General features: G+C 42.6%; 1 non-coding gene across 1 annotated transcript; it reads left to right on the top strand.

Moving 5' to 3' along the window:
* Positions 1-17,727: 17,727 nt before the first annotated feature.
* On the top strand, positions 17,728-17,860 carry LOC126023149 (small nucleolar RNA SNORA51). Its single transcript, XR_007500355.1, has one exon. It is a non-coding gene; the product is annotated as a small nucleolar RNA SNORA51 (small nucleolar RNA).
* The last annotated feature ends 6,959 nt before the right edge of the window (positions 17,861-24,819 follow it).

Raw genomic sequence — 24,819 nt, 5'->3', positions numbered from 1 at the left:
AGGAAAAAACCCTCCCACCCAGGTGACCCCGGAAGGCCCCGCCCGGCCCGGCTAACGCGCTTGCGCAGCTCACCTGCAGCTGCACGCGCGCTGCCGCACGGCTTTGTTCCACATCCGGGCGAGCACTTGCCCCGCCCACTCGACCCCCGCGTGCCCCCAGGGCTCCTCCCGGTCTAACTAACGTTTTTTTCCCGCCGGGCCCTGCCTTGCCCGACGCCCGCTGCAGGGTGTGCCGCACCCTCTGAGGTGCGTTTCCGGTTCTCCCGCCCTCGCGCATGCGCCGCTTCCTGCCGCCGCGCGCCTCCTTCACCTCGCCTCACCTTCGACCCCGTCTGCGCGTGCGCACCGCGAGAGGCTGGCTGGCTTAGGGTCGCTGCGTCTCAGCGCGGCCAGGGTCAGGGGTCGAGCGCCGAGCAATCGAGTTGCTAGGCAACCAGGACACTGCCACACCAGCTCGCGCAAGCTCAGAAGAGTCGAAGGGAAGCGCTGGGGGCGGAGCGGTGGCGCATGCGATAGAAAGCGTCATCCTTGCACGCTGCTGACCTAGGACAGACCGCGATTCGATCCCCCGGGGTCCCTTATGGTCTCCCAAGCCAGCGGCGATTTCTGAGCAGAGAGCTAGGAGTAACCCCTGAGCATCAACTGGTGTGGCCCAAAAACAAAAACAAAAAAAGAAGTGAAGTGCTGGGTGCTGTTGCCCATTTCTAAGATTTATCAATTTGGAGATTGCTGACCCCTGACAACTGTCAGCCTGCTTCCCTAAATGGAATTCTGCACGAATTTCCTTCTCTCCTCCCCTTAGCTCTCCACATACTTGCTAGGCCCTGTGCCAAACCCTAGGTTTGAAAGAAAAATTATTCACATGAATACTATTATTATATTATTATTATTATTATTATTATAATGTCACAAGAAAAATATTCACATGAAGTCTTCAATCACATGAAGACTGGACTTCAGAAACTGCAAGCAGAAACACAAGAATACTTCCTTTCCTTCAGAAAAGTCTTGTTCAATTACATCTCAAACATTAGATATACAAAATAAGACATGCAAGGGGCTGTAGAGATAATATAGCGGTTAAGGCGTTTGCTTTGCATATGACAGGCCTGGGTTCGATACCCAATAACCATAATAGTCCCCTGAGCCCCATCAGGAATGATTCTTGAGCACAGCCAGGTGTGGCCCACAAAATAAAACAAAACCAAAGACAAGCAAGTAAAACGCAAACAAGCACTATTCGCAGATATATACTATACTGGTAGAGCACTTGCCTTGCAAACAGCAAACCCGGGTTTGACTCCTGGCACCGCATATAGTTCCCAGAGCCCAGCCAGGAGTGATCCCTGAGCAATACCAGGCATGATTCCCCCTCGTCCCACACACACACCACCACCACCAAAAAGTGTATTGTTTTGTTTGGGGCCACACCTGGTGGTGCTCAGGACTTAACTCCAGACTCTGCTTAGGAATCACTCCTGGAGGGAGTAGGGGCACCATATAGGTAGGGTGCAGGGGATTGATCCCAGGTCTGTTGCATGCAAGGAAGGTGCTCAAATCACTGTACTAAGGAAAACCGACTTCCAAACACTTGTCGAAGTCTCACACTCTATGGGAAATGGGAAGTCTTGGGAAGAGCATGGTTTAGTTCAGCATCCCTTTCTTCTCAAGAGAGAGAATTAATCTCTGGACATCCGTTGGCAGCTCACATTGGTTTTGCTCTATTGTTGAAGACAAAGAAATCTGTGTCAAGAGATTCATTTTAATACAGATTTCTTTGTCTTCTACACATAAGGGTAGGAGGAATGCAGTTAGGGCAGAAGAGACCATTATGTCAATGATAGTTGGAAATGATGATTCTGGACAAGAACTGGGCGCTGAAAGGAAGTAAAGTGGTATGCATGATATTGAGGAGGAGGAATCAGGCTGGAGCAGGGCATGAGGTAAATTGTGTATATTGGTGTTTGGGAAATGTACACCGGTGAAGAGATGGGGGTTGCTAGATACACTGGATACCTAAAACTCAACCATCAACAAACTTGTGTTGTATATCTCACGATGATTCAATGAAAAAAAAATTTAAAGATAAATTCTTCATCCTACAAGTTAAGTGCTACTTACATAGTTGGTCCTAAGGCTCCAGAGAGAGGCCAATGGGCTGAGCACATGCTTTAATTGTTAGAAAGCCTAGATTTGATTCCCAGCACCATCTAGAGTAGATCCTGGAAAAAACAGGATCTACTGGAAAAACAGTAGCCCCCTGAGCAATTCCTATTAATTGGAATCACCAAAAAATTCCCCTACTAAAAATCTGCTAAAAATGCCAAAGCCAGGGCCAGAGAGATAGCATGGACGTAAGGTGTTTGCCTTGCATGCAGACAGACGGTGGTTCGAATCCCGGCATCCCATATAGTCCCCCTGAGCCTGCCAGAAGCGATTTCTGAGCATAGAGCCAGGAGTAATCCCTGAGTTCTGCCGGGTGTGACCCCAAAACCGAAAAAAAAAAAAAAAAGCCAGAGCCACCAGGGTCAGAGCGGTGGTGCAAGCAGTAGGGTATGTGCCTTGCACAGCGCTAACCTAGGATGGGTCGCGGTTTGATCCTCATGGAATCCCATATGGTCCCCCCAAGCCAGGAGCAATTTCTGAGCACATAGCCAGAAGTAAGCCTTGAGCGTCATCGGGAGTGGCCCAAAAACCAAATAAAAAATTTTTTTAAATGCCAGAACCACTCAAATTTGAAGCATCCTAATTCCATTTCCTGGAATATATTAAACTAGGTCCACCCACAATGTAATGTGCTCTTGCCATATTTTTTAGTTTATTTTTATTTGGAGGCCACAACCAGTGGTGCTTAGTAATCATTCCTGGTGGTCTTAGGAGACCATCTTGGATGTCAGGTATCAAACCCAGGTTTAGCTACATTCAAGAAAGTGGCCTGCTTGCTGTACTATTAATTGGCCAAAGAGCATTCTAATTTTTATTGGAATTGTTTGCTCTCTTCTGGGGTGGAGCTTGGACTATACCTGGTGCTGTCTAGGGGCTGTTCCTGGCTCCGTGCTTTGGAATGAGTGAGGAACCATATGTAGTGCCCAGGATCAAAGTGCAGTAGACATATCAGGCAGGCACCTTACTTCCTGTGCTATCTTTTCCAGCTCCAATTTTTTTGTCTTGACAAATAAATTTTAATTTAAGAAAGAGACAAATTCTAGCTCAGTTAGGCTTATATGACTTAATACCTGGTGCAGTTGGACACTCAAATAGTTGATGAGGAACTGGAGAGATAGTACAGTGGGTAAGGTGCATACTTTTGCAAACAGCTGATTCAGGTTCAATTGCCAACACCCCATATGTTCCTTCAAGCACTATCCATAGTGATTGCTGAGTGTAGAGCCAGAAATAACCTCTGAACATTGCCAGGTATGATGTAAAAAAGCAAAAAAAAATTTAAAAATAAATATATGATTGATGAATAAAAAAAGTAAATTTTGCATAATTTGAGCTATGGCTTACATATTTTTGTTTATTTGTGGGTTTTTCTTTAGCCACGCAATCAGTGCTTGTGTTTACTCCTGGCTTGGAGATCCATAATAATTGTCAAGGCATCAAACCCAGACTTTCTACATTCAAGACATGCTAATCCATCATGTCACAATTTGTTTGAATTTTTTTTTTTTTTTTTTTTGGTTTTTGGGCCACACCCGTTTGACGCTCAGGGGTTATTCCTGGCTATGTGCTCAGAAATCGCCCCTGGCTTGGGGGGACCATATGGGACGCCGGGGGATCGAACCGCGGTCCGTTCCTTGGCTAGCGCTTGTAAGGCAGACACCTTACCTCTAGCGCCACCTTCCCGGCCCCTTGTTTGAAATTTTAAATCGAGATTCTGTGGTTTACAATGCTATTTGTATTAATAATGATTTCTCATGCACATAACTCCACAACTATCTTCAGTGTACCCTCTCCTTTCCAAGGACTCCAAACCCCACCCCATAACTTTTTTTTTAATTTTATTTTAGGCCTCATGATTTAGAAAACTATTACTGGTCAGCTTTTACATATAAGATATTTCAACACTACATCCTCTATCAGTGTCCACTTTGCTTCATCATTGTCCAGTGTGTCTTCCCCCATATTTCCTGTGGTAAGCTTTACTCTGAAGATCAGTTCTGTTTCTGTTACCTCTGAGCATTTGCCATACCCCTCTACATCTTTCTAATCTCACATATGAAAGAGATCATTCTCTAATTGTCCTTCTTCCAACTAACTTCTCTCAACATGATGCATTCCACATCCATAACATTGTAGTATGTTGCATGATTTCATTGGCTTTTGCATAATTATCTATTTGAAGGCATACAGCAAAAAAAAGCTCAATGGTTATGAAAGGAGATGATTTATGGTGACCTTTAACTTTAAGAACGCATCATGGAGAGCTAGGAAGATAGTATAGCAACTAGGATGCTTGCCTTGCACATGTCTGATCCATATTTGATTTCTGGCATCTCATATGGTCCCAAAGCATCATAAAGACAGACTCCTGAGTGCAAAGCCAGGAGCAATCCCTGAGCATCATTGTGTGTGCCCCCCCCCAGAAAAAAAATATGAGGGGTCAGAGTGATAGTAAAATGGGTAAGGTGCTTGCTTGCATGCAGCTAACCCAGGTTTGATCTCTGGCATCCCATATGGTCCCTAGAGCCTACAGGTGATTCCTGATTGCAATGGTGGGAATTAACCCTGAGCACTGTCAAGTGTGGCCCAGAAAAACAAACCAAACAAAAAACAGATCAGGGTGCTACTAAGACATCAAAACAATGGGAATATTACTGACCAGTCAAACAAGTAGTAATAAAGAGAGTGGCTGTGCTTCTAGAACCTGGTGTTTGAAAGCTAGAATATAGTATGACAACCAAAAGTATACCTGAGAGGTAAATGTATCTAAGACAAACCAGAAGGGTGGCAAAGGCAGAGTCAGAAAGCTAATTACCTTTAAATATTATCATCTAGCTCTAAAAATAAGGATTGTAGTGAGTATTATTAGATCATAAATAGGCTGTCCAGGCCGGAGTGATAACATAGCGGTGTTTGCCTTACATGCAGCCAACACAGGATGGACCCCAGTTCTAAATCTGGCGTCCCATGTGGTTCACTGAGCCTTTCAGGAGTGACTTCTTTTTTCCCCCCAAGTTATAAAGTGGGATTTATTAAGCCAGAATGCTGGGGTCTAACCGCTCCTGTTGCAGCAGGTTCGGGTTCAAGCCCGAGTCTAGGGAATTCAAAGTTTATATCTCGGGAGTGATTTCTGAGCACAAAGCCAGGAGTAACTCCTGAGTGCCACCAGGTGCGACCCAAAACCTATAAATAAATAAATGAATCAATCAATCAATCAATAAATAAATAGCTGTCCATTAGTGTTATGGCCTCCAATTCTGCTCTCGTGTTCAAGAGGGTCTGAAATCTGATTGTTTACATGAGTAAACCTGTTCTTCGGCATTCTTGAGATTCTCCTCCAGAACCTGAACTCAGTTATAACTTATTGTACCAAATTCTAACCGACTCTTTACTTCATAGTTGCAGAAAGGTTTGGGGAGGTGAGAGTTAATTCAATAAATTAGTTTAGTGTCTGCTCTATTTCAGGCATGGCTTTGTCCACTGGGAAGAGAGCAGTAAGCTAAACAGTCCCAGAGCTTACATTTTGGGGAGGAAAAGAAATAGGGAATAAAAAATTATGTGTCATTATTCAAGATAGAAAGACACAAAATAAAATTATAGCAGACAAGATAGAACGTTCTCTGAATGGGACTGCAGTTTTATTATTTTGTTATTTAGGCCACACCTAACAGTTGTCTAGTTCTTACTTCTGGCTCTGTGCTCTACAATCACTCTTGGCAGTGCTGTGCTCAGGGGACCAAGCCCAGGTTGGTTCCCTGAGCCAGAGAAAAAAACACAGAGTGACCTTGTGCAAGGCAAGCCCCCTACCTGCTGTACTATCTCTCTGGCCTAGAATTGCAGTTTTAAATGAACAGAGAACACCAACAGAAAAACATCATTTAAAGGTGTCTTTTGAAATAAAGGAATGAGGAAGTTATGTCTACGGGATAAAAGATGTTTAATCTAAAGGAAAGGACAGTACAAAGGTATGGAGGCAGAAAAATGCTGAGCAAGTTTATGGAACTATAAGAAGGGTGTTGATGCTAAAATGGTGCCTGCCAGATAGTGGCCACCAGCCACAAGTGGTTAACTAAAGACTTGAAAAATGCTCAGAGGCTATTCCTAACAATGGCTCTGGAGATCATATGAAGTGCCAGGGAGAGAGCATACTTTATTCTGCTGCATGAAAGTGAACACTTTGTCTCCTGAACTGCCTGACTCCAGGATAAAATTGCTAAATATAATTTAAAAATCTACAGATCAATCCAAGACTCAGGATATAGCTCAGCGGAAGCGCACTTGGTTTCAAGTTTTTTTTTTTAAATAATATCTTTATTTAAGCACCATGATTACAAACATGATGGTAGTTGGTTTCAGTCATAAAAAGAACACCCCCCTTTACCTGTGCAACCTTCTCACCACCAATGCCCCCCAATTACTTCCTCTCCCACCCCCTGCCTGAATTCAAGACAGGTATTCTACTTCTCTCACTCATTAACATTGTCATAATAGTTGTTAATTTAGTTATTTCTCTAACTGCATTCACCACTCTTTGTGGTAAGTTTCATATCATGGGCCGGTCCTTCTGGCCCTCTTCTCTGTTGTCTCTGGGCATTATTACAATAATGTACCATATTTTCCACCATCTAAGATGACTGGGCATATAAGATGATCCCCTACTTTTCCTGTTAAAATATAGGATTTGGGCTATATTCCCCATGTACCTTTCTTTTAACGCACACCAAATGGAAATTAAAAAAACGTAAGAGAAAAAGAGTAGAACCCTCAAAGGTTAACAGTATATGTTTAATGAAGCTAGACTTTGAAGTGCCAACAATCATTGTACATTTGTCATTTGTAGTGAGTGACTGTGGTTTTTTAATTGTGATCTACATTGAGAGCAGGGAGAGGGGGCTCCTCCCAGAGCAGCTAGCTGGGGTGCAGTGATTAATAGGACAGCTAGAGGGAGACAGAGCACCTTCTCTGTCCCATAAAAGCTGAACAGAGGACTGAGCACCGGAAAGCCACATACACTGAGGCTGGATAAGATGCAGCACTCAGTAACTCAGCTCCTCTGTGTGCCCTGAAAGATGAATTAGGACAAGCTGAGGACTGAGTGATGATGCCTGGCAGCTGGATGGGATGTGGTAGTTAGAAAGGAGCTGATCACTCATCCCTGAAGCTGGTGTAAGTTTCAGCATGCCATATACCAGCGTATAAGACGACCCTCGACTTTTAAGAAGTTTTTCATGGGATAAAAAGTCGTCTTAATCACTGGAAAAGATGGTATGTTATTTTTCTTAAAGCCCAGAGATGAGTGAGACTATTCTGTGTCTATCTCCCTCCCTCTGACTTATTTCACTTAGCATAATAGTTTCCATGTCCATCCATGTATAGGAAAATGTCATGACTTCATCTCTCCTGACAGCTGCATAATATTTTAGAGATGTTGGTTTTAATACAGACCCTATGCCGAAGTCAGGGCATCACCAAGTGCCTTCTGCTTTCATCTCATGTTAGGTGGTGAGGCAGGGAAGTCCACCCTGAAAGCAAGTTGTTGCTGTTTCCAAGTTATTAGACCACTTTTTTTTTTTTTTGGTTTTCCAGCCACACCCAGTAATGTTCAGGGGTTTACTGGTTATGTGCTCAGAAATTGTTCCTGGCTTAGGGGCTCACATGGATGCCGGGGACGGAACCGAGGCCTGTTCTGGATCAGTCATGTGAAAGGCAAGCACCCTACCACTGCACTATCGTTCCAGTCCCCATTATGACCAATTTTATTAAAACCCTCTGCCGGGGCAGGAGAGATAGCATAGAGGTAAGGTGTTTGCCTTGCATGCAGAAGGACGGTGTTTCGAATCCTGGCATCCGATATGGTCCCCTGAGCCTGCCAGGAGTGATTTCTGAATGTAGAGCTAGGAGTAACCCCTGAGCACAGCCAGGTATGACCCCTCCCCCCAAAAAAAAAAACCCTCTGCCACTTTCCAGATAGATAGATAGATGAGGAAATCCCATGTTTGCTTATTTGTTGAGGTCACTGTGTCTGCCATTCTTTACCTGAATTAACTTATTTTCTGAAATCCTCTCTCTCTGGCTCTCTTGTTTCACTAACATCATGAAGGGGAGAAACTCACTACTCATCGTCTTGGTTGCAGTCATCAAGAAAGCAGAGAGTGCCGGAGTTAAGGACTTGCAATGCATGCAGCAGACCTGATTTGATCACTGGCACCATGTATGGTTGATTTCTGAGTGACCCTTGAACATAGAACTAAGAATAAACTCTAAACACCAATGGGTGTGCCTCTCTCCAACTTCAGAGCAATAATACAGAGTGAAGGTGGCTTGCATGCCACTGACCCTGGCTCTATTCATTGCATGACCCCTTGAGCACTAGAGAGACCTCTAAACACCACTGAATATGGCCCCAAATATCCACATGACCATCCAAAAATGTAAAATGTGGGGCTAGGAGACACTTCAAAGGTCTGAGCTGTGCATCTGAAATACCAGATAAAATTAATGTCATTTTCACAAGGTATCAAAGTAAGACAGGATATTCACCTTTCCTTTCAATTCTCTGGCAGTCACTGGCATCCACTCCACTGAAGTCTTAAAGAATGGAGTGAGCGGCTGTGAGTGAAGTGGCTGTCCCTACTTCACCTCCACAAGAGGAACCTGTCATGTGCAAACTGTGCAGCAATGAGAGAACTGTCCTAGGATGTCTTCCTCAACTATAAAATCAGTAATGCAAAGGCATTTTGTGCTCTAGCACCTGGCCTATGTTCTCAAATGACACATCTATACATCCATCTCCAAAAAAGTCATCCATATGAGAAAAGATCGCTGCAGCAGCAATCACCCATTGGGGCACTGAGTGGGTTAGGAGTAGGCTTAAAGATTAGCTATATAGGGGGAGAGAGAGGGTAAAAAGGGTCAGGGCTAAATGGTTTGAAAGTTGTCTGCAGGGGGAAATGGCAGGGCATTTTGCCTGCTAAAAGACCACCCTTGGAACCAAAGGGTCACATTGCAATTTTTGCCAAGAGAACCACCAAGTGGGAGTAGCTGCCTTTTTTTTTTAATTTTTAATTTTTAATTATGAGAACATAGGTGCAAAGAAAGAGGACAAGGTAAAGTTAAAGTGGAAGGACAATCACCCATAAACAGAATTCTCAGAAGTCCCCTTGCTGATACCTAAATTTTGAATTTTTAGCCAAAGAACATTAAGAAAAATAAAACAGAACCTATGTACAATTACTCTGTCCCTCAAGTCCCCAGATTGTAGTACATTATAATATTTCTTAGCAGTACACAAAGCAATCTAAAGCCATAAAACTTATGTAACTCCTTAAACATTGAAGGCATAGTACTTTTTTACATTTCCATGCACATGCATATTAGTTTAAGTTAACCTCAAAAGTTTAAGTGGGTTTTTTTTAAGAACTAGAGTCAAAGGAGCACAGTAAAAATGGTGTTAGAGTGGCAATTATTGTTTGCATAGGCCCACCAAAATATGAGGAACATGAAAGAAAAAGCCTTGGCCTAAATACAAGGAGACCCTACCCCTGAAGTTTCCTGGCATAAGACCAACTCTAGGCGCCAGGCAAACTAGTTTGTCCAATCCAAGTCATTGTCTGTAGTGCCAATATACTTTCATTTTTCACACAGTCTCTGTTGCTGGTATCATGTTTCTGTATTAAAGATCCTGGAATCTGCATATCCTACATTGAAGTCAGGATGGTGTCGAGCATCCTCTAGTTTCACCTCATAATGAAAGGGCAATGCAGAGAGCCCTATCCTGTAAGCAGGTCATTGTCATCATCAAATCTTCTTAGTGCTAAGGGAAGTCTCTTGAACAGGTCGATGTCTGAGCAGCGGTAGGGTCTTCTCTGGTAGAGGATTGCTTCCAGGTGATGTTATAAACAACCTTGGATGTTTTGTAGATAGCTCCCCTGGTTCATGGGTAAATGGAGAATGCCCATTCTTCTGTGGCCTGTGCCAGGTCATTATGTCAATGTTCAGGGTGTAAGGTTCCATTGCACTACAAGATTTGTGTGTTCCTATCTCTATTAGATAAGAAATTATTTGTATGTATAGTATTTTCCCATTTTAATGTGCCTATGCAAACAAGGAACAATGCCATATGGCGTTATCAGCGCATATGAGGGCCGCAAGAGCAAGTTGAACAATCCCTATGACATGGTTCAAACATAAGCATTAAACTGAGGGACTCTTTCACCAAAATTCCTTATTGAACAGCTCACAAAGAGAAGAAAAGATAAAAAGTGGGGAAAATTGTCACTGTATAAGAGAATATTTAGTAAGAGTTATAGTTGTCAAAGAAAATACACTTAAAATATTCAAAAAACACATGGGTCCACTTTATGTCTTTTGAAATAATTGGGGGGTTGTTAAATACAGTTCACCACTTTGGTCTATGATTAGGACTATGCAGTACTGAAGTTATAAAGGGTAAATGTGGGGTACTGATGATTGGGGGTGAGAGAGTTAAGGAGTATAATGAGCTTTGTAGGGGTGTGTGAAAGGGCAGAATACAAAATGGACATTCTGAGGCCGGGAAGGTGGCGCTAGAGGTAAGGTGTCTGCCTTGCAAGCGCTAGCGTAGGATGGACCACAGTTCCATTCCCTGGCATCCCATATAGTCCCCTCAAGCCAGAAGCGATTTCTGAGCGCATATCCAGGAGTAACCCCTGAGCATTAAACGGGTGTGGCCCCAAAACAAATAAACAAACAAAACTAAAATGGACATTCTGCAAACACAAAACATAACTTAAATATAGGGAATACTATTAATGTATACTGTGAGTGGTTTTGAACATGTAGACTGGTAAGAAATTGCCAGTGACTACCTTAGTGCAACTGAGCAGATCTCAGCACACCTCAAGTTAGGACCCACCATTTCTGGCCACTTGGGCTGGCACCCAGGGAGTAGCTGCCTCTTCTTAGAGCTGTGCTCAGTGCTTGCCTGGAAGAGCTGAAATAACTGAAAGAAATAACTTTGTCAGCCACCGGACAAGGGAGATCCATCCATAAGGCTGAGGACAGGAACTTTAAATGCTGGGAAAAAATCCTTCTCTGCAAACACTCTTGGGGTCTATGAGGTAGGAAAGGAGAAGTCCAAAATAGAAAGGCAATTAAATGTCACTTAGTTACAATACTGAAATGTAACCAAAATACAGTTGATGTGTCAGCTCCAAAAAGCTGTTGAAAGAGTTAATTTAAAGAAATTATATCCTCTTTGGGGCCTGGAGAGCTCAGCAGGCTGAGTGGAAATGCTTCATGCAGAATGACCAAGCTCTAGACTCCATCCCTGGCACTACATAGTTTCAGGAAGTAGGGCTCCATCACTGTTGGGAGAGCCCCAAAATAAAACAGGAACATTATATTATTTGTTTATACTTTTCTTTTTGGGCCACACCAGTGATACTCAAGGTTTACACCTGGCTCTGGGCTCAGAGTTGATGGGGTTCAAAGAAACATATGGGGTGTCAGGGATCAATTCAGGGATGCCATGTGTGACATAGGACTGTAATATCTTCAATATCACTCAAACCCAAACATTATGTTTGTACTCTTAAAATCATTCATGAATTCCTTGCTTTAAGATATTCCTAATCAGTTGTGCCAACACCACTTATTGAAGAGGCTTTCCCTGTTCCATTTAGGATTTCTTGGTGACGGTATATCTGGGGAACATTCTTTGAGTACTCAAGTCTGTTCCACTGATCTGAGGGTCTGTCTTTATTCCAATACCATGACTATTGCTTTATAATACAGTTTAAAGTTAGGGTAAGTAATACCTCCCATATTCCTTTTCCCGAGTACTGCTTTAGCTAATCGTGGCTGTTTATTGTTCCAAATGAATTTCAGAAGTGTTTAATCCACTTCTTTGAAAAATGGCATGGGTATCTTTAGAGGAATCACATTAAATCTGTACAAAGCTTTGGGGAGTATTTTCATCTTAATGATATTAATCCTGCCAATCCAAGAGCAGTGTATGGATTTTCATTTCTGTGTGTCTTCTCTTATTTCTTGTAGCAGGGTTTTATAGTTTTCTTTGTATAGGTCCTTCACATCCTTAGTCAAGTAGACTCTAAGATATTTGAGTTTATGTAAGACTAATATGAATGGGGTTGTTTTCTTAATATCCATTTCTTCCCTATCATTATTGGTATATAAAAAGGCCATTGATTTCTGTGTGTTAATTTTATAGCCTGTTACGTTGCTATATGCAACTATTGTTTCTAAAAGTTTTTGATAGAATCTTTAGGGTTTTCTGTTTGCTTGTTTGTTTGTTTACTTTGTTTGGGGGGGTCACATCTGACAGTACTCAGATTTACTCATTTTTCTTTCTTCTTTCTTTCTTTCTTTCTTTCTTTCTTTCTTTCTTTCTTTCTTTCTTTCTTTCTTTCTTTCTTTCTTTCTTTCTTTCTTTCTTTCTTTCTTTCTTTTTCTTTCTTTCTTTTTTTTTTTTTGGTTTTTGGGCCACACTCATTTGACGCTCAGGGGTTACTCCTGGCTATGCGCTCAGAAGTCGCTCCTGGCTTGGGGGACCATATGGGACACCTGGGGATCGAACCGAGGTCCGTCCTAGGCTAGCGCAGGTAAGGCAGGCACCTTACCTTTAGCGCCACCGCCCGGCCCCCATCTTTAGGGTTTTCTAAGTATAGTATCATGTCATCTGCACACAGTGAGAGCTTGACTTCTTCCTTTCCTATCTGTATTCCCTTGATATATTTTTCTTGCCTAATCACTATAGCAAGTACTTGTTAATATGTTAATAGGAGTAATATGTTAAATAGGAGTGGTGAGAGGGGGCAACCTTGACTTGTATCAGAGTTTAGAGGGAAGGCTTTCAGTTTCTCTCCATTGAGGATAATATTTGCCGTTGGCTTTGATAAATGGCTTTGACTAGATTGAGAAAGGTTCCTTTCATTCCCATCTTGCTGAGAGTTTTTATCAAGAATGAGTGTTGATACATCACAAAGAATGAGAACAGGCAGTGTTGGCGGGGATGTGGAGAGAAAGAAACTTTTATCCACTGCTGGTGGGAATGCCATTTAGTTCAACCTTTATGGAAAGCGATATGGAGATTCCTCCAAAAACTGGAAAATTGAGCTCCCATATGACCCAGCTATACCACTCCTAGGAATATACCCTAGGAACACAAAAATACAATACAAAGATCCCTTCTTACACCTATATTCATTGCAGCACTATTTACCATAGCAAAACTCTGGAAACAGCCAAGATACCCTTTAACAGATGAATGGCTAAAGAAACTGTGGTACATATATGCAATGGAATATTATGCAGCTGTCAGGAGAAATGAAGTCATGAAATTTTCCTATACATGGATGTACATGGATTTTATTATGCTGAGTGAAATAAGTCAGAGAGAGAGAGAGATGCAGAATGGTCTCACTCCTCTATGGGTTTTAAGAAAAATGAAAGACATTCTTGCAATATTAACTTTCAGACACAAAAGAGAAAAGAGCTGGAAGTTACAGCTCACCTCATGAAGCTCACCACAAACTGGGATGAGTTTAGTTAGAGAAATAACTACGTTTAGAACTATCCTAATAATGAGAATGTACGAGGGAAATAGAAAGCCTGTCTAGAGTACAGGCAGGGGTTGGGTGGGGAGGAGGGAGATTTGGGACATTGGTGATGGGACTGTTGCACTAGTGATGGGTGGTGTTCTTTACATGGCTGAAACCCAAACACAATGATGTATGTAATAAAGTTGTTTAAATAAAAATATTTAAAAAAGTCAATTCACATGACTTATCAATCAACTTCATTACTTTCTTATTAAAGTAGTAAGCATATTCCATTCTATAAGCTCTAAATTTCAAATATTTCACTGGTGTAAATTAATTCCTAAAGGAACTAAATAAGCATATTTGACAGTAATATTGATTTCCTCTTGTAATTGGAATAAATAAAAATTCATTCCAAGTGTATGGTTATCAACTTTTCTTGCATGCAGTGCTGTATTTATTAGTGTTTCTTAATAATAAGAGCTTAACAATATATATATTAAATTTAAGTAATAAATTTAAATAACTTTGAAAATGAAATAAGCTCAAAAGCAGACAACTGATACTTTAATAAAACATGCTGCTCCTCAAATAAAAATACCAGTAAGCTCACAAACAATGTGATACTCAATCTTGAGAAATGTTTTGTCCCTATTTAACTGGCCTATTTTAGCCCTAGTTTTTTCATTGCTCCTATTTCCTTTCTTTCTAGTCTCTCCATAATCAGTTCTCATGATACAGATTTATAAAATTGGTAAATTCAGTAAGTCAGTGCAAAAATATTTTATTATAAACATTAATTAAAGATTAAATGAGTTAATTGTAAAATTTGATGAAAAATTATGGAATATAGGCTGGGATGGGGTGGGAGGAGAAAGATTTGGGACATTGGTGATGGGAATGTTGCTCTGGGGAATGGGGGTGTTCTGGACATGACTGAAATCCAACTACAATCATATTTGTAATCAAGATATTTAAATAAAGATATTAATTTTAAAAAAAGAATGGGTGTTGAACTTTATCGAATGCTTTCTTTGCGTCTATTGATATGATCATGTGATTTTTATTTTTCTTCTTGTTTATATTCTGTATTATGTTGATGGATTATGAATGTTAAACCATTCTTGCATTCCTGGGATGAAACCTACTTGATCATAGTGAATGATCTTCTTGATAAGGTATTGAATTCTATTTGCCAGAATTTTATTGAGGATCTTTGCATCTGTATTCATCAAGGATATTGGTCTGTAATTTTCTTTTTTGGCTGTATCTCTGTCTGGTTTTGGTATCAAGGTGATATTAGCTTCATAGAAGCTGTCTGGAAATGTTCCCATTCTTTCAATTTCATGAAAGAGCCTGGCCAGGATTGGTAGTAGTTCCTCTTGAAAAGTTTGAAAAAATTCATTAATGAATTCATCTGGACCTGGGCTTTTTTGCGGGGGGAGACATTTGATTACAGTTTTAATTTCCTCAATAGTGATGGGGGTGTTTAGATATGCTACATGCTCCTTGTTCAACTGTGGAAGATTATAAGAGTTCAAAAATTTATCCATTTCTTCCAGGTTCTCATTTTTAGTGGCATAAAGTTTCTCAAAGTAATCTCTGATTACCCTTTGAATCTCTGCAATATCTGTAGTGATCTCCCCCTTTTCATTTCTAATATGGGTTATCAAGTTTCTTTCTCTTTCTTTGTGAGTTTTGACAATGGTCTATTGATCTTATTTATTTTTTCAAAGAACCAACTTGTGCTTTCATTGATCTTTTGGATTGTTTTTTGGGTTTTCACTTCATTGATTTCTGCTCTAAGCTTTGTTATTTCCTTCTGTCTCCCTATTTTTGGTTCCTTTTGTTGATCATTTTCTAATTTTACGAGCTGTGTCATTAGGCTAGTCAGGTATGCCCCTTCTTCCTTCCTTCCTTATGTGTGCTTGCAAAGCTATAAATTTCCTCTCAGTACTGCTTTTGCTGTGCCCCATAAATTCTGGCAGTTTGTGTCTTCATTGTCATTTGTTTCCAGGAAAGTTTTAATTTCCTCTTTGATTTCGTCACGGACCCACTGGTTGTTCAGTAGCAGGCTATTTAGTTTCCAGTTGTTAAAGTTTTTCTTCTGTGTGCCTTTACAATTCACATTCAATTTCAAAGCTTTATGATCAGCAAAGATAGCCTGAAAATTTCTATCCTCTTAATTGTATGGATATGTTTTATGTACCAGCATGTGGTGTCTCCTGGAGAATGAGCCATGTGCACTGGAGAAGAATGTGTATCCAGGTTTCTGAGAATGGAGTGTCCTATATATATCTACTAGGCCTCCTTCTTCCATTTCTCTTCTCAGGTCTAATATATTTTTGTTGAGTTTCAGTATGGTTGACCTATCAAGTGTTGAAAGGGCCATGTTGAGGTCTCCCACAATTATTGTGTTATTACTGATGTCCTCTTTCAAATTTGTCAATAGTTGTATTAGATATCTTGCTGGTCTCTCAATAGGTGCATATGTATATTTAATATTGTGATTTCTTCCTATTGTACATATCCCTTGATTAGTACATAGTGTCCATCTTTATTCCTTACAACTTTTCTGAGTCTAAAGTTTGCATTGTCAGATATTAATATTGCCACTCCAGCTTTTTTAAGGGTGTTGTTTGCTTGGATGATTTTCCTCCAGCCTTTGATTTTGAGTCTAAATGGAACAGGGAAGGCCTCTTCAGTAAGTGGTATTGGCACAACTGGCTAGCCACTTGTAAAAAGCGAATTTAGACCTCCAGTTAACATCATGTACAAAGGTAAAATCCAAATGGATTAAAGACCTAGATATCAGACCTGAAACCATAAAGCATATAGAACAACATATAGGTCAAACACTCCATGACATTGAGACTAAAGGTATCATTAAAGAGAAAAACATGCTCTCCAACAAATGAAAACAAAAATAAATAAATGGGACTATATTAAGCTGAGAAGCTTCTGCACCTCAAAGGAAATAGTGCCCAGAATACAAGAGCCACCCACTGAGTGGGAGAAACTATTCACCCAATACCCATTAGATAAGGGATTAATATTCAAAATATACAAGGCACTGAAAGAACTTTACAAGAAAAAAACATCTAACCCCATCAAAAAATGGGGAGAAAAAATGAACAGACACTTTGACAAAAAAGAAATACAAATGGCTAAAAGGCACATGAAAAAATGCTCCACATCACTAATCATCAGGGAGATGCAAATCAAAACAACTATGAGGTACCATCTAACACCACAGAGATTGGCACTATTCAGGAAAAATGAGAACAAACAGTGCTGGCGGGGATGTGGAGAGAAAGAAACTCTTATTCACTGCTAGTGGAAATGCTGTCTGGTCCAACCTTTGTGGAAAGCTATATGGAGATTTCTCCAAAAACTATACAATCCAGCTATACCACTCCTAGGGATATATCCTAGGAACACAAAAATACAATACAAAAATCCTTCTCTCACACCTATATTCATAGCAGCATTATTTACAATAGCCAGACTCTGGAAACAGCCTAGATGCCCCTCAATATATGAATGGTTAAAGAAACTGTGGTACATATACACAATGGAATATTATGCAGCCGTCAGAAGAGATGAAGTCATGAAATTTTCCTATACATGGGTGTATATGGAATATTTTATGCTGAGTGAAATAAGTCAGAGGGAGAGAGATAAACACAGAATGGTCTCCCTCATCTATGGGTTTTGAGAAAAATGAAAAACATTTGTGTAGTGATTCTCAGAGACAAAATAGAGGAGGACTGGAGGGTCCAGCTCCCAACATGAAGTTCACCACAGGGATCGTTTAGTGCAGTCACAGAAATAATTACACTGAGAACTATCATAACAAAATGTGACTAAGTGAGGGAAGTAGAAAGCCTGTCTAAAGTACAGGCAGGTGTGGGGTGGGGAGGAAGGACACTTGGGATATTAGTCATGGGAATGTTGCACTGGTGAAGCATTATATATATGTATGTATATATATTAAAAAATCAAAAAAAAGAAAAGAAAAGGCCTCCCAATTCTTACCATGGGCTGTGTTCTTTACACTGACTGTATAGAAAGAGGAGGTACAGTAAATGCACCCCATATACACCTCAACACAGGCCCTTTGCCTGGTATGTATTGTGAATTGGGGGACAAAAAAAATTCCTAATGGTGGACATCCTGACCTGGTTTCTGAACAATCACAGCCAGTGAAAATTAATAGAGAAAAACTACTTTGAAAGCAAAATTCTAAATATACCCAAAGATATTTTTTTTTGGTTTTTTGGTCACACCTGGCAATGCTCAGGGGTTACTCCTGACTCTGGGCTCAGGAATCGCCCCTGGAAGGCACGAGGGACCATATGGGATGCCAGGATTTGAACCACCATCTTTCTGGATGTAAGGCAAATGCTGTACCTCCATGCTACCTCTCCGGCCCCACTCACAGATTTTTTTTTTTTAAATAATTGTAGGACCAGGGATATAACTCAATGGTAGAGCATGAATGAGATCCTGTCCTTGGTTCATGGCACTTCAAAAATGTATAACAATATAAATAATAATTGTACATCATTACGTGAAAGTAGAATGCAACAAGCTAGAGGAGTGATTTCTTTTGGGTGGAGGGTCACACCCAATGGCAGTCAGGATTATTCCTGGCTATGCACTCAGGAATTATTCCTGACAGGCGCGAGGGACCAAATGGGATGCCTAGAATCAAACCCGGTTCTGTCCCGGGCCAGCCTTGTGCAAAGCAAACGCCCTACTGCTGTGCTATCACTCCGGCCCCATGGAGCAGAGATTTCCAATGTAGACGATACAGATTCCATCTCTGATCTTCCAAGAAGTGGTAGGAGTGGTAGAGCCACTGAGCTGTCAGTGTCTTCCCATTCCCATCCTCAGCACAACTGCATATGGCTCCCAAACCCAGATAGTACAGAGTTAGGGCACTTGCCTTGCATCCCAGTAATCCCAGTTCAAGTCTCTAAACCTTATATGGTCCTTCAAGTGCCACCAGGAGTGATCCCTGGAGCCAGGAACAAGGACTGAGAACCTCGGGTATATCCCAAAAATCAACAGAAAAATATTGCAAACATAAAGGGCCAGCTTTGCCCCAGATGCCTTAAGGCAGGAGAGTTCATAGCCTTAGAGGACATGAGACAGATTTCCCTGTTAGGTGCAAAAGATGAGGTGGGGGAGGGCATGTGCCCTACACTGTGACTGGGCTCAGCTGCTGTTCAGAAGTTAGATGAGAAAAAGGGAAAGAAGTGCAAGAATGGAGAAAAGTTCCTCTGCCTCGAAGGATGTTGAGGGAGGCAAGAGAGATAGCACAGCGATAGAGCATTTGCCTTGCATGAGGCCAATCCAGGACTGACAGTGGTTCAATTCCTGGCATCCCATATGATCCCCGAGCCTGCCAGGAGCAATTTCTGAGCACAGAGCCAGGAGCAACCCCTGAGCGCCACCGGGTGTGGTCTAACCCCCCCCCCCCAAAAAGAAAAAGAAAAAGAAAAAAGAATTGTAAAATTAAAAGGATGTTGAGGAGTTCCTGGAAGGGGTTGTAACTATGGGGATAGACCTAAAGGTCTGCAAAGGGGGTAAGCAAAGCTATAGCCACCAGGGATGGGAACTGAAAGATTTCAGCGACCACTTCAGGGAAGGTCAGACCATATAGCGGAGTTGTATGAGGCAAGCAGCACTGTGGAGGTGTGGAGGGCAGCAGAGAAGTGGGAACAGTTGGGGCTGCAACTAATTGGTCACAGGATCAAGATGTGCTCTGGGGAGATATTTGGGGGTCATATCTCGCAGTGCTCATTAGCTATTACCAGCTTTTGCTGAGAGAAGCAGGAGGTGCAGTGGGTGGACCCTACCATAGGACTAGTCTGGGAATCTCTGGAAGTGATAACTGGGAATGAGAAAGTCGAGTACCGACCTTTGCAGAGGCCAGTAAAGGGTATGTGGGTAGAAGGACACGCTTTCCCTCTAAGGAGACTCCTCACTCACCCTCTGGGACTACCCGTTCTGTGCCCCATCGAGGGTGGGGTGCAGAGCAGAATAGCCAGGGTGGGGAAGGGGTCAAGTCCCTCGAGCCCCCTCGAGGGTACTGTGGCTCGAGGGCAGCTACAGGCTTAGCCTTCATTGTGCTGTCAGGACTCTGGGATTCTGGATTTCTGGCTGGCCAATGGGTTTGGAGACATTGGGCCACGCGCACCAGCTCCCCTAGAACGCCTGTTCACTCTCTAGCAGTGACACGGTCCATTGCGGAGAAATCCTCATAGACGCCCCCGTTAGCGAGATGGAGAGGTGCCCCCAACTCCCCTTCCCCGAGTGGACCCCTGAAGATAGAAAGAAAATGCAACTTGCCAGAGGCAGGAAGATGGTAAGAAAAACGTCCTAGGACGTGGCTTCCTGGCTCAACCCAAGGCCCTGCCATAACACCACTGTGGTCAAAGTATGTAGACTGGAGATCACAGAATGTGCCCCTCAGCCGACTTCCTGCCATGGTTCAAGTCTTCAGCCAGTAACGTCCCTGCGGGGACTTCCTGGGGACTTTGTGCTGGTGACCCCATCCTCCCCTCTCCAGGACCAGCCCCCTTCTCCTGGACTCAGGGTCTCCAAAGACCTTGGGTTGACCCTCTTGTCCCCTTCCCTTGTGGGTCAGCCACTATGGCCTCTGGGGTGGGAGGAATGAGGTCTGTCCCCTGCATCTGTCATTCCTGCCTAGAGCCTAGAGCCAAGAGCTGGTCTTTACACCCAGTGTCCCCAAGCCCTCAAACTCCTACGGCTCTTTTTCTGTTTCTCCTGTGGCTCCCATGTCCAGTTTGAAAGTGACTAAGGACCATGGACCCCCCTCCTTTTTCAGGATGGTGGCCCATCCTTGGGCTTGGCAGTGTTAAAACATTGAGGACATCTCTCCGGTCCAGTACCTGGCTGTGTTCAGGAGTCACTCCTGGTCTGGTGGGGCTTGTGATGCTTGGAGGGAACTTCTCATTCTCTCTCTCTCTCTCTCTCCTCTCTTCTCTTCTCTCTCTCTCTCTCCTCTCCTCCTCCTCTCTCTTTCTCTCTCTCCTCTCTCTTTTCTTCCTTCCTTCTCTTTCTTTCTTTCTTTCTTTCTTTCTTTCTTTCTTTCTTTCTTTCTTTCTTTCTTTCTTTCTTTCTTTCTTTCTTTCTTTCTTTCTTTCTTTCTTTCTTTCTTTCTTTTTCTTTCATTTTTTATCACCTTCTCTCCCTCTCTTTATTTCTCTCTCAGCCTCTGGGTGACAATTTAATAGGTTTAACTTCCTTCTTAGTCTCCAGGGACCTTTCCATTTTCAACTGACAATTTTTAACTTCCTTCTTGGTCTCCAGGGACCTTTCCATTTTCGACTAATTCTTTATCCTCACAAGGCCTAATTCTGTGGCCTCAGTCAGGGCTCTCTGAGTGAGATTGGGACAGTCAATGGAAAGTCCATTTCAGACCAAGGTTCTCTGCCCCCCAATGCCCTCTCCCAACAGGTACTGTGAGTGCCACAGGCTAAAGTGGGGACTGCAATATCCTGTTTGCTGTCTTCTCCTGAGAGAAGAAAGTCTTTGGTACTAACAAATCTTTGAGAGTTAGTGGCCTGGCTAGCCCTCTGCTATGTCCTGGTTCTTGTGGGCAGCTCAGAGTAGCTTTGAAAGAGGGCAGACTTTAACCAAGGTATAGCCTCTATTAACCCAGCCCCAACTCATCCCCAAAACTTACATACTTACCTCTCTAGTTCCAACACCTATGGATTTGCCCTGACAGCTGGGGATTTGCAGCAAAACCCCAGAATTTGGAGACAGAAACTCAAGTGAAACTCCATCACTGCCTCCCCAAGCATCATCCTAGTTTGAGTCACCCTAGTCTTGTCAGTCATTGAGGATTCCAACCTCTTATAGAGTCAGTGTCTTCCCTTGGGGACAAGTAGAAAAGAATTTTTGTCAAGTAGAATGTAGAGGGATGTGTGGTCATAGTGGGTTATCCAAGGGGTGTGTCCAAGTCCAACTGCCATTACATCAACAAGTTTGGCTTGGCACACAGAGAGACCATAAAGGTAAGAAGTCAACCAGACTCCATGATTCTCTCCTGACTGACTTGGTTTATTTATTTTTGAGGCTAACTGATTCAGACCTGTCCACCTGGGGTCAGAAATACAATGTGGGGTCATTTCACAACCCACCCTTACTTTACTCTCTCCACCGTACCCTTTTTCTCTCCTCCTTCCTCCCTTCCTCTCTCTCCATTTCAAATTAGAAGTAACATGGTGGGCCAGAGTGATAGTACAGCGGTAGGGCATTCCCTTTGCATGTGGTCAACCATGGATGGACCCTGGTTCGATTCCTGGTATCCCATATGGTCCCCGAGCTTGCCAGGAGCAATATCTGAGCTCAGAATCAGGAGTAACTCCTGAACACCAACCGGTGTGACCCAAAAAATAAAAACAAACCAATTTGAAGGAACACTATGTGAACAAAAAAAAAGCATAGGACCCCAGGACTAGGGTCCTCAAATTATGGCCCATAGGCCACATTGTGGCCTGCTAAGGACATTTATCCAGCCCATTCAGTAGTTTTTGCTGCCACTTCCTGTCCTGGTTAGCAACCAGCTAGTGCTGGGCCATCAGTGCACATGTGTGGGATGTGCAACACACTCTCCAACTCCCCTCCTCCTCTCTGTCTCAGGAGGATTCAGACAATAGCATTTAGCCTCATTCCCCTGGTGGTGCACACAAGTCACAAAGTGCCTCCACATTGAGGGAAAGAAATTGAACAAATTTTTTATATACCCAAAAAATTAAAAGAAATTGGGGATGTTGAAGCAATAGCACAGGTAGGGTGTTTTGCTTTGCACAACCCAACCTAAATTCAAACCCCAGCATACCATATGTCCCTCAATCCTGCCAGGAGTAATTTTTTTTTTTTTTTAAGTTTTTGGGCCACACCTAGTCATGCCCAGGGGTTATTCCTGGCTGATGTGCTCAGAAATCACTCCTGGCTAGGGGATCATATGGATGCCGGGAGAGTAGTCCTAGATTAGTATGTGCAAGGGTAAACGCCGTACTGCTTGAGCTACTGCTCTGGGCTCGCCTGCTAGAGTAATCTATAGTACAGAACACTGGAGGTTAACCCCTGAGTGCCTTTAGGTATAGCCTAAAAACTAACAAAAATGTCCTCCAAGAGGCCAGGAGTGGTAGCACAGTGGTAGGGGGGTTTCCCTTGCACTCAACTGACCAAGGACAGATTGCGAGTTCCATCCTCGGCATCGCATATGTTCCCCTGAGCCAGGAGCAATTCTGAATGCAGAGACCAAGAGTAACTCCTTGAGTACTCCAAGAGACACTCATGAGTGTCACCGAGTGTGGCCTCCTCCCAAAAATAAATAAAAGTGCCCCAAATATGGTACTTGAGCCAGGGGGACAGAAATGCACCCCAACTGGGCATTTTGATCAAGGGCACAGAAATGTCCTCCCAAATTCAGCATCTGGATGAGGGGACAAAAATGTTCCCCAAAACTCAGCACCTTGAATCAGAAGTCAGAAAATGCCCCCCAAACTAGGCATGTCCATGGGAGGAAAGAAATGCCCCATATGAGGCACTTTGTTGACTAGGGAGGCAAAAATGTACCTGATATAAGGCACCTTGACCAAAGAGACAGAAATCAAGAGCTACCTTGATCCAGGGGACAGCAAACATCCCCCCATATGAGGGCTCCTTGGTAGCATGCTGAATTGTTCCCCACACTAGGGCACCTTGAACCAATGACAGGAATGTCCCCCAGGGGCCAGAGAGATAGCATGTAGGTAGGGTGTTTGCCTTGCATGCAGAAGGATGTGGTTCAATCCCGAATCCCATCTGGTTCATGAGCCTGCCAGGGAGAGATTTCTGAGTGTAGAGCCAAGAGTAACCCATGAGCGCAGTCCGGTGTGACCCAAAAACCAAAAAATTGACCTTCAAATTAGCCAGAATGCCCCACAAACTTCTGCCACACTTGAAAATAGGGGAGGAAATTTGCCAAGAAAGAAACTAAGGGAAATGGCAGACAGAGGAATATGATGGACACAGAAAAGCCTGAGGCTGCTGCTGCCCCACAAACACATAAATGACTAGTGATTTTGGAGTGCGAGGCAGTAGTAATCCCTGAGTGCCACCAGTATGGCCCCTGAAAAGAATAACAAACAAAAAAGGCTGTAAGAAGTTTGTTCCATGAAAAACTTGAACCTGAGTGTAAGCACTCAAGAGAGGCTAGAGAGATGGTGAGGGCTCTAAGCAAGGCTTTCCGGAGATGTTATGATATGGGGACCATTTAAGATAAACATGGTGGCTGGAGTGGTAGCACAAGCCATAAGACGTCTACCTTGTGTAGCCTAGGACAGACCATGGTTCGATCCCCCCATGCCCCATATGGTCCCCCAAGCCAGAAGCGATTTCTTTATATATATATAATTTAAACACCCTTGATTACATACATGATTGTGTTTGGATTTCAGTCATGTAAAGAACACCACCCATCACCAGTGCAACAGTCCCATCACCAATGTCCCAAATCTCCCTCCTCCCAACCCGACCCCCGCCTGTACTCTAGACAGGCTTTTTATTTCCCTCATACATTCTCATTATTAGGACAGTTCAAAATGTAGTTATTTCTCTAACTAAACTCATCACTCTTTGTGGTGAGCTTCCTGAGGTGAGCTGGAACTTCCAGCTCTTTTCTCTTTTGTGTCTGAAAATTATTATTGCAAAAATGTCTTTCATTTTTCTTAAAACCCATAGATGAGTGAGACCATTTTGCGTCTTTCTCCCTCTCTCTCTCTGACTTATTTCACTCAGCATAATAGATTCCGTGTACAACCATGTATAGGAAAATTTCATGACTTCATCTCTCCTGACAGCTGCATAATATTCCATTGTGTATATGTACCACAATTTCTTTAGTCATTCGTCTGTTGAAGGGCATCTTGGTTGTTTCCAGAGTCTTGCTATGGTAAATAGTGCTGCAATGAATACAGGTGTAAGGAAGGGATTTTTGTATTGTATTTTTGTGTTCCTAGGGTATATTCCTAGGAGTGGTATAGCTGGATTGTATGGGAACTCGATTTCCAGTTTTTGGAGGAAT

This window comes from Suncus etruscus, chromosome 11 (assembly GCF_024139225.1).
Source record: "Suncus etruscus isolate mSunEtr1 chromosome 11, mSunEtr1.pri.cur, whole genome shotgun sequence".
In the NCBI taxonomy this organism is placed as follows: Eukaryota; Metazoa; Chordata; class Mammalia; order Eulipotyphla; family Soricidae; genus Suncus; species Suncus etruscus.
This window is presented reverse-complemented; position numbering and strand designations above follow the sequence as displayed.